Source organism: Oncorhynchus keta, chromosome 3 (assembly GCF_023373465.1).
Source record: "Oncorhynchus keta strain PuntledgeMale-10-30-2019 chromosome 3, Oket_V2, whole genome shotgun sequence".
Lineage (NCBI taxonomy): Eukaryota > Metazoa > Chordata > Actinopteri > Salmoniformes > Salmonidae > Oncorhynchus > Oncorhynchus keta.
In genome coordinates this window covers 19,406,324-19,423,288 of record NC_068423.1, presented here as the reverse complement: position 1 = coordinate 19,423,288, position 16,965 = coordinate 19,406,324, and positions in this window count along the sequence as shown.

The following is a 16,965-nucleotide window of genomic DNA, read 5'->3' as shown; positions in this document are numbered from 1 at the left end:
CACACTAACACTACAGTAACCAACGCTGACACTCCAGTAACCCACACTAACACTCCAGTAACCCACACTAACACTAACACTCCAGTAACCCACACTAACACTCCAGTAAACCACACGAACACTACAGTAAACTCCAGTAACCCACACTAACACTCCAGTAAACTCCAGTAACCAACACTAACACTACAGTAAACTCCAGTAACCCACACTAACACTCCAGTAACCCACACTAACACTACAGTAACCCACACTAACACTACAGTAACCAACACTAACACTCCAGTAACCCACACTAACACTCCAGTAACCCACACTAACACTACAGTAACCCACACTTACACTACAGTAACCAACACTAACACTCCAGTAACCCACACTAACACTCCAGTAACCCACACTAACACTACAGTAACCCACACTAACACTACAGTAACCAACACTAACACTCCAGTAACCCACACTAACACTCCAGTAACCCACACTAACACTACAGTAAACTCCAGTAACCCACACTAACACTCCAGTAACCCACACTAACACTCCAGTAACCCACACTAACACTCCAGTAACCCACACTAACACTACAGTAACCAACGCTGACACTCCAGTAACCCACACTAACACTACAGTAACCCACACTAACACTCCAGTAACCCACACTAACACTCCAGTAAACTCCAGTAACCCACACTAACACTCCAGTAACCCACACTAACACTACAGTAACAAACACGAACACTACAGTAACCAACACTAACACTACAGTAACCCACACGAACACTCCAGTAACCAACACTAACACTCCAGAAACCAATACTAACACACCAGAAACCCACACTAACACTCCAGTAATCCACACTAACACTCCAGTAACCAACACTAACACTCCAGAAACCCACACTAACACTCCAGTAACCCACACTAACACTAACACTCCAGTAACCCACACTAACACTCCAGTAACCCACACTAACACTCCAGTAACCCACACTAACACTCCAGTAACCCACACTCACACTCCAGTAACCCACACTAACACTCCAGTGACCCACACTAACACTCCAGTAACCAACGCTAACACTCCAGTAACCCACACTCACACTCCAGTAACCCACACTAACACTCCAGTAACCCACACTAACACTCCAGTAACCAACACTAACACTCCAGTAACCCACACTAACACTACAGTAACCAACACTAACACTCCAGTAACCCACACTAACACTCCAGTAACCCACACTAACACTACAGTAACCCACACTAACAGTCCAGTAACCCGCACTAATACTCCAGTAACAACACTAACACTCCAGTAACCCACACTAACACTACAGTAACAAACACTAACACTCCAGTAACCCACACTAACACTCCAGAAACCCACACTAACACTCCAGTAACCCACACTAACACTCCAGTAACCCACACTAACACTCCAGTAATCCACACTAACACTCAGGTAACATTAAAGGCGTCAGCATGCTTCAGTTGCGCTGAACCGAACGATGGGCTCACATACTCCCTTAAAAGACCTTCACTTGAAAAATTAGAGAAAAGTGGCAATAGTACTGTTTTGGGATGCCGTAGCCAGCATACTCTTCCTCAAAATAGTCCCAATTTATCATAAAAAATTCTAAGAAATCTGTTATTAATTTTGTTTTACATCTAAGGTGTTACAGTATTTCTGAAATGAAAAAATGTGCATGAAAACGAGTCGTCTCTCATTGAATGACCAGTGTCAATGACCAGTGTTCCACGAAGGGTCATAGACTTCGGCTACCGACTTCGGCTTGCCTCAAAAAAATATTTTGTGCCCGAACAGCCAAAAAAACAAACATTTACAGAAGTCCAAAACTAACAGAAACTAACCAAATGTAGTCATAATATATGCACAAACTCTTCCGAACTGTTTTGGCTGAGAAGAATGTGGACACCTTAACACCTTAAGCTCTCTCACCTCCGACAACCTGTTAGTCAACCTCTGGTCTGTGAACCAGTAGCATGTGATGTTGCTGACTGCTCCGCTCTCCTGGAGCAGTACAGAAGAGAGAGTTTAGGTTCCAGGAGGTCCGGTTTGACACTCGAATGACATGGGCGGAACATATTTACAGAGAAGTTGTCAAAAGAATGAACATATTGAATGTGATGCCTTGCCTGTCAGGAATGGAATGGGGGGCAGATGGAGTAGAGAGATAGAGAGATGTTGCAAACAGCAGAGTGGAACGTGGTTCATACACACAGTAATATATGATATTATTATCTGTGTTGCCATGGCATTGGTTACCCTGGCAACATTAAGAGGGCAGATCTGTCATTTCTCAAACACCAAGTCGAACACAGAACATGTAGAGAACTTCACCAACAAATCAAAACCGAGAACTGTGCAGATTTACTATGTTACATTTACCCCTGAGTTGCAGCATTACGCTATGTCATCCAAACAAGCACACACACACACACACACACACACACACACACACACACACACACACACACACACACACACACACACACACACACACACACACACACACACACACACACACACACACACAATAATAGTTCTCATTTTTCATCTCGTTCTCTCGGGAATCTGACCCAGTTTGAGGATTTTCTATTTGGAGGGGCTGAGGGAAGTGGGGCTGGATCAGCGGGGGGGTCAAATCAAATCAAATCGAATGTATTTATATAGCCCTTCGTACATTAGCTGATATCTCAAAGTGCTGTACAGAAACCCAGCCTAAAACCCCAAACAGCAAGCAATGCAGGTGTTGAAGCACGTTGGCTAGGAAAAACTCCCTAGAAAGGCCAAAACCTAGGAAGAAACCTAGAAAGGAAACCAGGCTATGAGGGGTGACCAGTCCTCTTCTGGCTGTGCCGGGTGGAGATTATAACAGAACATGGCCAAGATGTTCAAATGTTCATAAATGACCAGCATGGTCAAATAATAGGTCTGGGACAGGTGGCACGTCCGGTGAACAGGTCAGGATTCCATAGCCGCAGGCAGAACAGTTGAAACTGGAGCAGCAGCACGGCCAGGTGGACTGGGGACAGCAAGGAGTCATCATGCCAGGTAGTCCTGAAGCATGGTCCTAGGGCTCAGGTCCTCAGAGAGAGAGAAAGAGAGAAAGAGACTTAAATTCACACAAGACAGGAGAAGTACTCCAGATATAACAAACTGACCCTAGGCCCCCGACACATAAATTACTGCAGCATAAATACTGGAGGCTGAGACAGGAGGGGTCAGGAGACACTGTGGCCCCATCCGATGATAACCCAGGACAGGGCCAAACAGGAAGGATATAACCCCACCCACTTTGCCAAAGCACAGCCCCCACACCACTAGAGGGATATCTTCAACCACAAACTTACCATCCTGAGACAAGGCCGAGTATAGCCCACAAAGATCTCGGCCACGGCACAACCCAAGGGGTGGCGCCAACCCAGACAGGAAGATCACATCAGTGACTAAACCCACTCAAGTGACGCACCCCTCCTAGGGACGGCATGAAAGAGCACCAGTAAGCCAGTGACTCAGCCACTGTAATAGGGTTAGAGGCAAAGAATACCCGTGGAAAGAGGGGAACCGGCCAGGCAGAGGCAAGGGCGGTTTGTTGCTCCAGAGCCTTTCCGTTCACCTTCCCACTCCCGGGCCAGACTACACTCAATCATATGACCCACTGAAGAGATGAGTCTTCAGTAAAGACTTAAAGGTTGAGACCGAGTTTGCGTCTCTCACATGGGTAGGCAGACCATTCCATAAAAAATGGAGCTCTATAGGAGAAAGCCCTGCCTCCAGCTGTTTGCTTAGAAATTCTAGGGACAATTAGGAGGCCTGCGTCTTGTGACCGTAGCGTACGTGTAGGTATGTACGTCAGGACCAAATCAGAGAGATAGGTCCTGACGTACATGTAATGCTTTGTAGGTTAGCAGTAAAACCTTGAAATCAGCCCTTGCCTTGACAGGAAGCCAGTGTAGGGAGGCTAGCACTGGAGTAATATGATCACATTTTTTGGTTCGTCAGGATTCTAGCAGCCGTATTTAGCACTAACTGAAGTTTATTTAGTGCTTTATCCGGGTAGCCGGAAAGTAGAGCATTGCAGTAGTCTAACCTAGAAGTAACAAAAGCATGGATACATTTTTCTGCATCATTTTTGGACAGAAAGTTTCAGATTTTTGCAATGTTATGTAGATGGAAAAAAGCTGTCCTTGAAACAGTCTTGATATGTTCGTCAAAAGAGAGATCAGGGTCCAGAGTAACACCGAGGTCCTTCACAGTTTTATTTGAGACGACTGTACAACCATTAAGATTAATTGTCAGATTCAACAGAATATCTCTTTGTTTCTTGGGACCTAGAACAAGCATCTCTGTTTTGTCCGAGTTTAAAAGTAGAAAGTTTGCAGCCATCCACTTCCTTATGTCTGAAACACATGCTTCTAGCGAGGGCAATTTTGGGGCTTCACCATGTTTCTTCGAAATGTACAGCTGTGTGTCATCCTCATAGCAGTGAAAGTTAACATTGTGTTTTCGAATGACATCCCCAAGAGGTAAAATATATAGTGAAAACAATAGTGGTCCTAAAACGGAACCTTGAGAAACACCGAAATTTACAGTTGACTTGTCAGAGGACAAACAATTCACAGAGACAAACAATGTCTTTCCGACAGATAAGATCTAAACCAGGCCAGAACTTGTCAGTGAAGACCAATTTGGGTTTCCATTCTCTCCAAAAGAATGTGGTGATCGATGGTATCAAAAGCAGCACTAAGGTCTAGGAGCACGAGGACAGATGCAGAGCCTCGGTCTGATGCCATTAAAAGGTAATTTACCACCTTCACAAGTGCAGTCTCAGTGCTATGTTGTGGTCTTACGGTTGGCTGTCGGTGCTGATGGATAGTGAGTGGTGGGCGTAGGTTATGTGGACGCGTAAGTTCCCTGACGGAGAGATGTAACCTAGTCGGCCCTAAAGAATGTCTGTTACCACAGGGTGACAACACTGATTACTTAAGACAGGTAGGTTTGTGTGTAAGAGAGAGAGAGAGAGAGAGAGAGAATGTGAGTGAGTGCAGGCGAAAGGGAGTATGTGTATATATTGCACGTGTGTGTGCTTATGTATAATCTGGTGGTGTGTTGCTGTCAGTAATAAAGACGTGACCCCAGGACCTCAAATGACTGCTACGGACCAGGAAAGGAGAGGCCAACAATGCCTGCAGCGTTCTGCCTGAACGAGACAAACAGGTAACACACACCAAGGTGCCTCGTACCTGTCGGTGCCCTTCGGTCTGAGATGCAGCAGTGTCATAAGCCAGCATGCATTACCATTAGTAGAGCTCTTTATATAACTCCACTGCTCGCGGGTAATCTGACTGTTGTTGCCCAACACAAAACACACTCCATTTACAGTATAGTGTGTCTGTGTGTGTTCCAGGTAGCCACGTTGTGTCTGGCAGAAGAAGTTTGTTACTTGGAACTGCTGTCTGACCAATCAAACTTCAGCTCCTTCAGCCTGACCTCAGCCAGTGCATGAGACAGGACAATGCTGCTGTACAGGCCCTCAACCTCTTCAAGGCAAGTGTGTGTGGCTGCACAACTTAGCCATACAGCCCTCAACAGTGACGGCATAGTGAGCAAACATGGCAGTTCAGGGTAACACCTCTCTTCTGCTGCCACCTTCATGTCTTTCCTATTACTATAAACACTATAGTGTTGTGTGTGTGTGTAGATTGGACCTGGTCGTGTGTCAAGTGAATGAAAATGAGGTCAGACAGACTCTTCGGGACAATCTGTTGAGGCAGTTCCCCACCTTTTGTCCAATAAGTTTTTATTTAACTCGGCAAGTCAGTTAAGAAGTCAATCTTATTTACAATGACGGCCTAGGAACAGTGGGTTAACTGCCTTGTTCAGGAACAGAAAAACAGTTTTTTAGCTTATCAGCTCGGGGATTCGATCTAGCAACCTTTCAGTTACTGGCCCAACGCTCTAACCACTAGGCTGACTGACTGACTGATTCTCACAAACACAAGTTTGAACAGTGCTCGGCAACACTGCAGGACTGTTACCATGGGTCGGACCCCTGCCCTTCTGATGAAACACAATGCTGATGGGAGGACGGCTCATAATAATGTCTGAAACGAAGCAAATGGAATGGTATAAAACGCATGTGTTGATGTATTTAATACCATTCTACTGATTCCGCTCCAGCCATTACCAAGAGCCCATCCTCCCCAATTAAGGAGCCACCAACCTCCTGTGAAACACACTGTCGAAGATGTACACACACACACACTAACTCTCTAGCACCATCCTATGTTCTGTGAAGGCGCCAGATGCTGTAGACTGAAGTCATGATCTCACCGCTCAGAGACCTGCGGGCTGACTTCAAGTACAGAGAGATGATACAACAACGGATATAAACCAGGTAAAGAGTGTGTGTGTGTGTGTGTGTGTGTGTGTGTGTGTGTGTGTGTGTGTGTGTGTGTGTGTGTGTGTGTGTGTGTGTGTGTGTGTGTGTGTGGAGAACCATGAGTTCCTGGTGAAGGCGTCGTTTGACACGGTGCTCTCTGAGCTGAGGGAGAAGATGAACACACTGGAACAGCCTGCAGACAGAACAGCACAGCACATGAACTGGACACACACACAATTTAATAGTGTTTGTATATGTAGGTCTGGATGCTGAAGAGGAGGAGTCTGACAGCGTGTTGGGGTTTTACCTGAAGGTGACCTGTAAAGAGGAGAGGAGTCTGACAGCGTGTTGGGTTTTACCTGAAGGTGACCTGTAAAGAGGAGAGGAGTCTGACAGCGTGTTGGGTTTTACCTGAAGGTGACCTGTAAAGAGGAGAGGAGTCTGACAGCGTGTTGGGTTTTACCTGAAGGTGACCTGTAAAGAGGAGAGGAGTCTGACAGCGTGTTGGGTTTTACCTGAAGGTGACCTGTAAAGAGGAGTCTGACAGCGTGTTGGGGTTTTACCTGAAGGTGACCTGTAAACAGGAGAGGAGTCTGACAGCGTGTTGGGGTTTTACCTGAAGGTGACCTGTAAAGAGGAGAGGAGTCTGACAGCGTGTTGGGTTTTACCTGAAGGTGACCTGTAAAGAGGAGAGGAGTCTGACAGCGTGTTGGGTTTTACCTGAAGGTGACCTGTAAAGAGGAGAGGAGTCTGACAGCGTGTTGGGTTTTACCTGAAGGTGACCTGTAAAGAGGAGAGGAGTCTGACAGCGTGTTGGGTTTTACCTGAAGGTGACCTGTAAAGAGGAGAGGAGTCTGACAGCGTGTTGGGTTTTACCTGAAGGTGACCTGTAAAGAGGAGTCTGACAGCGTGTTGGGTTTTACCTGAAGGTGACCTGTAAAGAGGAGTCTGACAGCGTGTTGGGTTTTACCTGAAGGTGACCTGTAAAGAGGAGTCTGACAGCGTGTTGGGGTTTTACCTGAAGGTGACCTGTAAAGAGGAGTCTGACAACGTGTTGGGTTTTACCTGAAGGTGACCTGTAAAGAGGAGAGGAGTCTGACAGCGTGTTGGGGTTTTACCTGAAGGTGACCTGTAAAGAGGAGAGGAGTCTGACAGCATGTTGGGGTTTTACCTGAAGGTGACCTGTAAAGAGGAGAGGAGTCTGACAGCGTGTTGGGTTTTACCTGAAGGTGACCTGTAAAGAGGAGTCTGACAGCGTGTTGGGTTTTACCTGAAGGTGAGCTGTAAAGAGGAGAGGAGTCTGACAGCGTGTTGGGGTTTTACCTGAAGGTGACCTGTAAAGAGGAGTCTGACAGTGTGTTGGGTTTTACCTGAAGGTGACCTGTAAAGAGGAGAGGAGTCTGACAGCGTGTTGGGGTTTTACCTGAAGGTAACCTGTAAAGAGGAGAGGAGTCTGACAGCATGTTGGGGTTTTACCTGAAGGTGACCTGTAAAGAGGAGAGGAGTCTGACAGCGTGTTGGGTTTTACCTGAAGGTGACCTGTAAAGAGGAGTCTGACAGCGTGTTGGGTTTTACCTGAAGGTGACCTGTAAAGAGGAGTCTGACAGCGTGTTGGGTTTTACCTGAAGGTGACCTGTAAAGAGGAGAGGAGTCTGACAGCGTGTTGGGTTTTACCTGAAGGTGACCTGTAAAGAGGAGTCTGACAGCGTGTTGGGTTTTACCTGAAGGTGACCTGTAAAAAGGAGTCTGACAGCGTGTTGGGTTTTACCTGAAGGTGACCTGTAAAGAGGAGTCTGACAGCGTGTTGGGGTTTTACTTGAAGGTGACCTGTAAAGAGGAGAGGAGTCTGACAGCGTGTTGGGTTTTACCTGAAGGTGACCTGTAAAGAGGAGTCTGACAGCGTGTTGGGTTTTACCTGAAGGTGACCTGTAAAGAGGAGAGGAGTCTGACAGCGTGTTGGGGTTTTACCTGAAGGTGACCTGTAAAGAGGAGAGGAGTCTGACAGCGTGTTGGGTTTTACCTGAAGGTGACCTGTAAAGAGGAGAGGAGTCTGACAGCGTGTTGGGTTTTACCTGAAGGTGACCTGTAAAGAAGAGAGGAGTCTGACAGCGTGTTGGGGTTTTACCTGAAGGTGACCTGTAAAGAGGAGTCTGACAGCGTGTTGGGGTTTTACCTGAAGGTGACCTGTAAAGAGGAGTCTGATAGCGTGTTGGGTTTTACCTGAAGGTGACCTGTAAAGAGGAGTCTGACAGCGTGTTGGGTTTTACCTGAAGGTGACCTGTAAAGAGGAGAGGAGTCTGACAGCGTGTTGGGTTTTACCTGAAGGTGACCTGTAAAGAGGAGAGGAGTCTGACAGCGTGTTGGGTTTTACCTGAAGGTGACCTGTAAAGAGGAGTCTGACAGCGTGTTGGGTTTTACCTGAAGGTGACCTGTAAAGAGGAGAGGAGTCTGACAGCGTGTTGGGTTTTACCTGAAGGTGACCTGTAAAGAGGAGAGGAGTCTGACAGCGTGTTGGGTTTTACCTGAAGGTGACCTGTAAAGAGGAGAGGAGTCTGACAGCGTGTTGGGTTTTACCTGAAGGTGACCTGTAAAGAGGAGTCTGACAGCGTGTTGGGGTTTTACCTGAAGGTGACCTGTAAAGAGGAGAGGAGTCTGACAGCGTGTTGGGTTTTACCTGAAGGTGACCTGTAAAGAGGAGAGGAGTCTGACAGCGTGTTGGGGTTTTACCTGAAGGTGACCTGTAAAGAGGAGAGGAGTCTGACAGCGTGTTGGGGTTTTACCTGAAGGTGACCTGTAAAGAGGAGAGGAGTCTGACAGCGTGTTGGGGTTTTACCTGAAGGTGACCTGTAAAGAGGAGAGGAGTCTGACAGCGTGTTGGGGTTTTACTTGAAGGTGACCTGTAAAGAGGAGTCTGACAGCGTGTTGGGTTTTACCTGAAGGTGACCTGTAAATCGGAGTCTGACAGCGTGTTGGGTTTTACCTGAAGGTGACCTGTAAAGAGGAGTCTGACAGCGTGTTGGGTTTTACCTGAAGGTGACCTGTAAAGAGGAGAGGAGTCTGACAGCGTGTTGGGTTTTACCTGAAGGTGACCTGTAAAGAGGAGAGGAGTCTGACAGCGTGTTGGGTTTTACCTGAAGGTGACCTGTAAAGAGGAGTCTGACAGCGTGTTGGGTTTTACCTGAAGGTGACCTGTAAAGAGGAGTCTGACAGCGTGTTGGGTTTTACCTGAAGGTGACCTGTAAAGAGGAGTCTGACAGCGTGTTGGGTTTTACCTGAAGGTGACCTGTAAAGAGGAGTCTGACACCGTGTTGGGTTTTACCTGAAGGTGACCTGTAAAGAGGAGAGGAGTCTGACAGCGTGTTGGGGTTTTACCTGAAGGTGACCTGTAAAGAGGAGAGGAGTCTGACAGCGTGTTGGGTTTTACCTGAAGGTGACCTGTAAAGAGGAGAGGAGTCTGACAGCGTGTTGGGGTTTTACCTGAAGGTGACCTGTAAAGAGGAGAGGAGTCTGACAGCGTGTTGGGGTTTTACCTGAAGGTGACCTGTAAAGAGGAGAGGAGTCTGACAGCGTGTTGGGGTTTTACCTGAAGGTGACCTGTAAAGAGGAGTCTGACAGCGTGTTGGGTTTTACCTGAAGGTTGCCTGTAAAGAGGAGAGGAGTCTGACAGCGTGTTGGGTTTTACCTGAAGGTGACCTGTAAAGAGGAGAGGAGTCTGACAGCGTGTTGGGGTTTTACTTGAAGGTGACCTGTAAAGAGGAGTCTGACAGCGTGTTGGGTTTTACCTGAAGGTGACCTGTAAATCGGAGTCTGACAGCGTGTTGGGTTTTACCTGAAGGTGAGCTGTAAAGAGGAGAGGAGTCTGACAGCGTGTTGGGGTTTTACCTGAAGGTGACCTGTAAAGAGGAGTCTGACAGCGTGTTGGGTTTTACCTGAAGGTGACCTGTAAAGAAGAGAGGAGTCTGACAGCGTGTTGGGGTTTTACCTGAAGGTGACCTGTAAAGAGGAGTCTGACAGCGTGTTGGGGTTTTACCTGAAGGTGACCTGTAAAGAGGAGTCTGACAGCGTGTTGGGTTTTACCTGAAGGTGACCTGTAAAGAGGAGTCTGACAGCGTGTTGGGTTTTACCTGAAGGTGACCTGTAAAGAGGAGAGGAGTCTGACAGCGTGTTGGGTTTTACCTGAAGGTGACCTGTAAAGAGGAGTCTGACAGCGTGTTGGGTTTTACCTGAAGGTGACCTGTAAAGAGGAGTCTGACAGCGTGTTGGGTTTTACCTGAAGGTGACCTGTAAAGAGGAGAGGAGTCTGACAGCGTGTTGGGTTTTACCTGAAGGTGACCTGTAAAGAGGGGAGAGGAGTCTGACAGCATGTTGGGGTTTTACCTGAAGGTGACCTGTAAAGAGGAGAGGAGTCTGACAGCGTGTTGGGGTTTTACCTGAAGGTGACCTGTAAAGAGGAGTCTGACAGCGTGTTGGGTTTTACCTGAAGGTGACCTGTAAAGAGGAGAGGAGTCTGACAGCGTGTTGGGGTTTTACCTGAAGGTGACCTGTAAAGAGGAGAGGAGTCTGACAGCGTGTTGGGTTTTACCTGAAGGTGACCTGTAAAGAGGAGAGGAGTCTGACAGCGTGTTGGGTTTTACCTGAAGGTGACCTGTAAAGAGGAGTCTGACAGCGTGTTGGGGTTTTACCTGAAGGTGACCTGTAAAGAGGAGAGGAGTCTGACAGCGTGTTGGGTTTTACCTGAAGGTGACCTGTAAAGAGGAGAGGAGTCTGACAGCGTGTTGGGTTTTACCTGAAGGTGACCTGTAAAGAGGAGAGGAGTCTGACAGCGTGTTGGGTTTTACCTGAAGGTGACCTGTAAAGAGGAGAGGAGTCTGACAGCGTGTTGGGGTTTTACCTGAAGGTGACCTGTAAAGAGGAGAGGAGTCTGACAGCGTGTTGGGGTTTTACTTGAAGGTGACCTGTAAAGAGGAGTCTGACAGTGTGTTGGGTTTTACCTGAAGGTGACCTGTAAATCGGAGTCTGACAGCGTGTTGGGTTTTACCTGAAGGTGACCTGTAAAGAGGAGTCTGACAGCGTGTTGGGTTTTACCTGAAGGTGACCTGTAAAGAGGAGAGGAGTCTGACAGCGTGTTGGGTTTTACCTGAAGGTGACCTGTAAAGAGGAGAGGAGTCTGACAGCGTGTTGGGTTTTACCTGAAGGTGACCTGTAAAGAGGAGTCTGACAGCGTGTTGGGTTTTACCTGAAGGTGACCTGTAAAGAGGAGTCTGACAGCGTGTTGGGTTTTACCTGAAGGTGACCTGTAAAGAGGAGTCTGACAGCGTGTTGGGTTTTACCTGAAGGTGACCTGTAAAGAGGAGTCTGACAGCGTGTTGGGTTTTACCTGAAGGTGACCTGTAAAGAGGAGAGGAGTCTGACAGCGTGTTGGGGTTTTACCTGAAGGTGACCTGTAAAGAGGAGAGGAGTCTGACAGCGTGTTGGGTTTTACCTGAAGGTGACCTGTAAAGAGGAGAGGAGTCTGACAGCGTGTTGGGGTTTTACCTGAAGGTTGCCTGTAAAGAGGAGAGGAGTCTGACAGCGTGTTGGGGTTTTACCTGAAGGTGACCTGTAAAGAGGAGAGGAGTCTGACAGCGTGTTGGGGTTTTACCTGAAGGTGACCTGTAAAGAGGAGAGGAGTCTGACAGCGTGTTGGGGTTTTACTTGAAGGTGACCTGTAAAGAGGAGTCTGACAGCGTGTTGGGTTTTACCTGAAGGTGACCTGTAAATCGGAGTCTGACAGCGTGTTGGGTTTTACCTGAAGGTGAGCTGTAAAGAGGAGAGGAGTCTGACAGCGTGTTGGGGTTTTACCTGAAGGTGACCTGTAAAGAGGAGTCTGACAGCGTGTTGGGTTTTACCTGAAGGTGACCTGTAAAGAAGAGAGGAGTCTGACAGCGTGTTGGGGTTTTACCTGAAGGTGACCTGTAAAGAGGAGTCTGACAGCGTGTTGGGGTTTTACCTGAAGGTGACCTGTAAAGAGGAGTCTGACAGCGTGTTGGGTTTTACCTGAAGGTGACCTGTAAAGAGGAGTCTGACAGCGTGTTGGGTTTTACCTGAAGGTGACCTGTAAAGAGGAGAGGAGTCTGACAGCGTGTTGGGTTTTACCTGAAGGTGACCTGTAAAGAAGAGTCTGACAGCGTGTTGGGTTTTACCTGAAGGTGACCTGTAAAGAAGAGTCTGACAGCGTGTTGGGTTTTACCTGAAGGTGACCTGTAAATAGGAGAGGAGTCTGACAGCGTGTTGGGTTTTACCTGAAGGTGACCTGTAAAAGAGGAGAGGAGTCTGACAGCATGTTGGGTTTTACCTGAAGGTGACCTGTAAAGAGGAGAGGAGTCTGACAGCGTGTTGGGTTTTACCTGAAGGTGACCTGTAAAGAGGAGTCTGACAGCGTGTTGGGTTTTACCTGAAGGTGACCTGTAAAGAGGAGAGGAGTCTGACAGCGTGTTGGGGTTTTACCTGAAGGTGACCTGTAAAGAGGAGAGGAGTCTGACAGCGTGTTGGGGTTTTACTTGAAGGTGACCTGTAAAGAGGAGTCTGACAGCGTGTTGGGTTTTACCTGAATGTGACCTGTAAATCGGAGTCTGACAGCGTGTTGGGTTTTACCTGAAGGTGACCTGTAAAGAGGAGAGGAGTCTGACAGCATGTTGGGGTTTTACCTGAAGGTGACCTGTAAAGAGGAGTCTGACAGCGTGTTGGGTTTTACCTGAAGGTGACCTGTAAAGAGGAGTCTGACAGCGTGTTGGGTTTTACCTGAAGGTGACCTGTAAAGAGGAGAGGAGTCTGACAGCGTGTTGGGTTTTACCTGAAGGTGACCTGTAAAGAGGAGAGGAGTCTGACAGCATGTTGGGGTTTTACCTGAAGGTGACCTGTAAAGAGGAGAGGAGTCTGACAGTGTGTTGGGGTTTTACCTGAAGGTGACCTGTAAAGAGGAGTCTGACACCGTGTTGGGTTTTACCTGAAGGTGACCTGTAAAGAGGAGAGGAGTCTGACAGCGTGTTGGGGTTTTACCTGAAGGTGACCTGTAAAGAGGAGAGGAGTCTGACAGCGTGTTGGGGTTTTACTTGAAGGTGACCTGTAAAGAGGAGTCTGACAGTGTGTTGGGTTTTACCTGAAGGTGACCTGTAAATCGGAGTCTGACAGCGTGTTGGGTTTTACCTGAAGGTGAGCTGTAAAGAGGAGAGGAGTCTGACAGCGTGTTGGGGTTTTACCTGAAGGTGACCTGTAAAGAGGAGTCTGACAGCGTGTTGGGTTTTACCTGAAGGTGACCTGTAAAGAGGAGAGGAGTCTGACAGCGTGTTGGGGTTTTACCTGAAGGTGACCTGTAAATAGGAGAGGAGTCTGACAGCGTGTTGGGGTTTTACCTGAAGGTGACCTGTAAAGAGGAGAGGAGTCTGACAGCGTGTTGGGGTTTTACCTGAAGGTGACCTGTAAAGAGGAGAGGAGTCTGACAGCGTGTTGGGTTTTACCTGAAGGTGACCTGTAAAGAGGAGAGGAGTCTGACAGCGTGTTGGGTTTTACCTGAAGGTGACCTGTAAAGAAGAGTCTGACAGCGTGTTGGGGTTTTACCTGAAGGTGACCTGTAAAGAGGAGTCTGACAGCGTGTTGGGGTTTTACCTGAAGGTGACCTGTAAAGAGGAGAGGAGTCTGACAGCGTGTTGGGGTTTTACCTGAAGGTGACCTGTAAAGAGGAGTCTGACAGCGTGTTGGGTTTTACCTGAAGGTGACCTGTAAAGAGGAGTCTGACAGCGTGTTGGGTTTTACCTGAAGGTGACCTGTAAAGAGGAGAGGAGTCTGACAGCGTGTTGGGGTTTTACCTGAAGGTGACCTGTAAAGAGGAGAGGAGTCTGACAGCGTGTTGGGTTTTACCTGAAGGTGACCTGTAAAGAGGAGTCTGACAGCGTGTTGGGTTTTACCTGAAGGTGACCTGTAAAGAGGAGAGGAGTCTGACAGCGTGTTGGGGTTTTACCTGAAGGTGACCTGTAAAGAGGAGTCTGACAGCGTGTTGGGGTTTTACCTGAAGGTGACCTGTAAAGAGGAGAGGAGTCTGACAGCGTGTTGGGTTTTACCTGAAGGTGACCTGTAAAGAGGAGAGGAGTCTGACAGCGTGTTGGGTTTTACCTGAAGGTGACCTGTAAAGAGGAGTCTGACAGCATGTTGGGGTTTTACCTGAAGGTGACCTGTAAAGAGGAGTCTGACAGCGTGTTGGGGTTTTACCTGAAGGTGACCTGTAAAGAGGAGAGGAGTCTGACAGCGTGTTGGGGTTTTACCTGAAGGTGACCTGTAAAGAGGAGTCTGACAGCGTGTTGGGTTTTACCTGAAGGTGACCTGTAAAGAGGAGTCTGACAGCGTGTTGGGTTTTACCTGAAGGTGACCTGTAAAGAGGAGTCTGACAGCGTGTTGGGTTTTACCTGAAGGTGACCTGTAAAGAGGAGAGGAGTCTGACAGCGTGTTGGGGTTTTACCTGAAGGTGACCTGTAAAGAGGAGTCTGACAGCGTGTTGGGTTTTACCTGAAGGTGACCTGTAAAGAGGAGTCTGACAGCGTGTTGGGTTTTACCTGAAGGTGACCTGTAAAGAGGAGAGGAGTCTGACAGCGTGTTGGGTTTTACCTGAAGGTGACCTGTAAAGAGGAGAGGAGTCTGACAGCGTGTTGGGTTTTACCTGAAGGTGACCTGTAAAGAGGAGTCTGACAGCGTGTTGGGTTTTACCTGAAGGTGACCTGTAAAGAGGAGAGGAGTCTGACAGCGTGTTGGGTTTTACCTGAAGGTGACCTGTAAAGAGGAGTCTGACAGCGTGTTGGGGTTTTACCTGAAGGTGACCTGTAAAGAGGAGAGGAGTCTGACAGCGTGTTGGGTTTTACCTGAAGGTGACCTGTAAAGAGGAGAGGAGTCTGACAGCGTGTTGGGTTTTACCTGAAGGTGACCTGTAAAGAAGAGGCTGACAGCGTGTTGGGTTTTACCTGAAGGTGACCTGTAAAGAAGAGTCTGACAGCGTGTTGGGTTTTACCTGAAGGTGACCTGTAAATAGGAGAGGAGTCTGACAGCGTGTTGGGTTTTACCTGAAGGTGACCTGTAAAGAAGTCTGACAGCGTGTTGGGGTTTTACCTGAAGGTGACCTGTAAAGAGGAGTCTGACAGCGTGTTGGGGTTTTACCTGAAGGTGACCTGTAAAGAGGAGAGGAGTCTGACAGCGTGTTGGGGTTTTACCTGAAGGTGACCTGTAAAGAGGAGTCTGACAGCGTGTTGGGTTTTACCTGAAGGTGACCTGTAAAGAGGAGTCTGACAGCGTGTTGGGTTTTACCTGAAGGTGACCTGTAAAGAGGAGTCTGACAGCGTGTTGGGTTTTACCTGAAGGTGACCTGTAAAGAGGAGTCTGACAGCGTGTTGGGTTTTACCTGAAGGTGACCTGTAAAGAGGAGAGGAGTCTGAGTCTTTTCTATTGTGTTATTGACTGTATGTTTGTTTATTCCATGTGTAACTCTGTGTTGTTTGTGTCGCAATGCTTTGCTTTATCTTGGCCAGGTCACAGTTGTAAATGAGAACTTGTTCTCAACTAGGCCACCTGGTTAAATAAAGGTAAAATAAAATAAAACAATTTAAAATAGGACCAAATACTGTTGACTACTTTGGTGCACTCAGTGAAATTTGTCTAAATACTTGACGTCTTCAAAATGTGGGGGGACTAGATCTACAGTGCTTAAATAGTGCTTAAGTTTCAAAACGGTAAAACAGATATGTATTAATATGCTCTCAAATAAAATATGACTATAAAACATTTAATCACAAATCCAAAATGCTGGAGGATTGAGCCAAATTAAAACATTTAGCTTCACTGTCCAAATACATACACATTATAATACATACACCAAATAATACTCTCTCTCTCCATAGCTCATTGGCTTGTAGTTACTCCAACTTCCTAATACACTCTCTCTCTCTCCATAGCTCATTGGCTTGTAGTTACTCCAACTTCCTAATACACTCTCTCTCTCTCCATAGCTCATTGGCTTGTAGTTACTCCAACTTCCTAATACACTCTCTCTCTCTCCATAGCTCATTGGCTTGTAGTTACTCCAACTTCCTAATACACTCTCTCTCTCTCCATAGCTCATTGGCTTGTAGTTACTCCAACTTCCTAATACACTCCCTCTCTCTCCATAGCTCATTGGCTTGTAGTTACTCCAACTTCCTAATACACTCTCTCTCTCTCCATAGCTCATTGGCTTGTAGTTACTCCAACTTCCTAATACACTCTCTCTCTCTCCATAGCTCATTGGCTTGTAGTTACTCCAACTTCCTAATACACTCTCTCTCCATAGCTCATTGGCTTGTAGTTACTCCAACTTCCTAATACACTCTCTCTCTCTCCATAGCTCATTGGCTTGTAGTTACTCCAACTTCCTAATACACTCTCTCTCTCTCCATAGCTCATTGGCTTGTAGTTACTCCAACTTCCTAATACACTCTCTCTCTCTCCATAGCTCATTGGCTTGTAGTTACTCCAACTTCCTAATACACTCTCTCTCCATAGC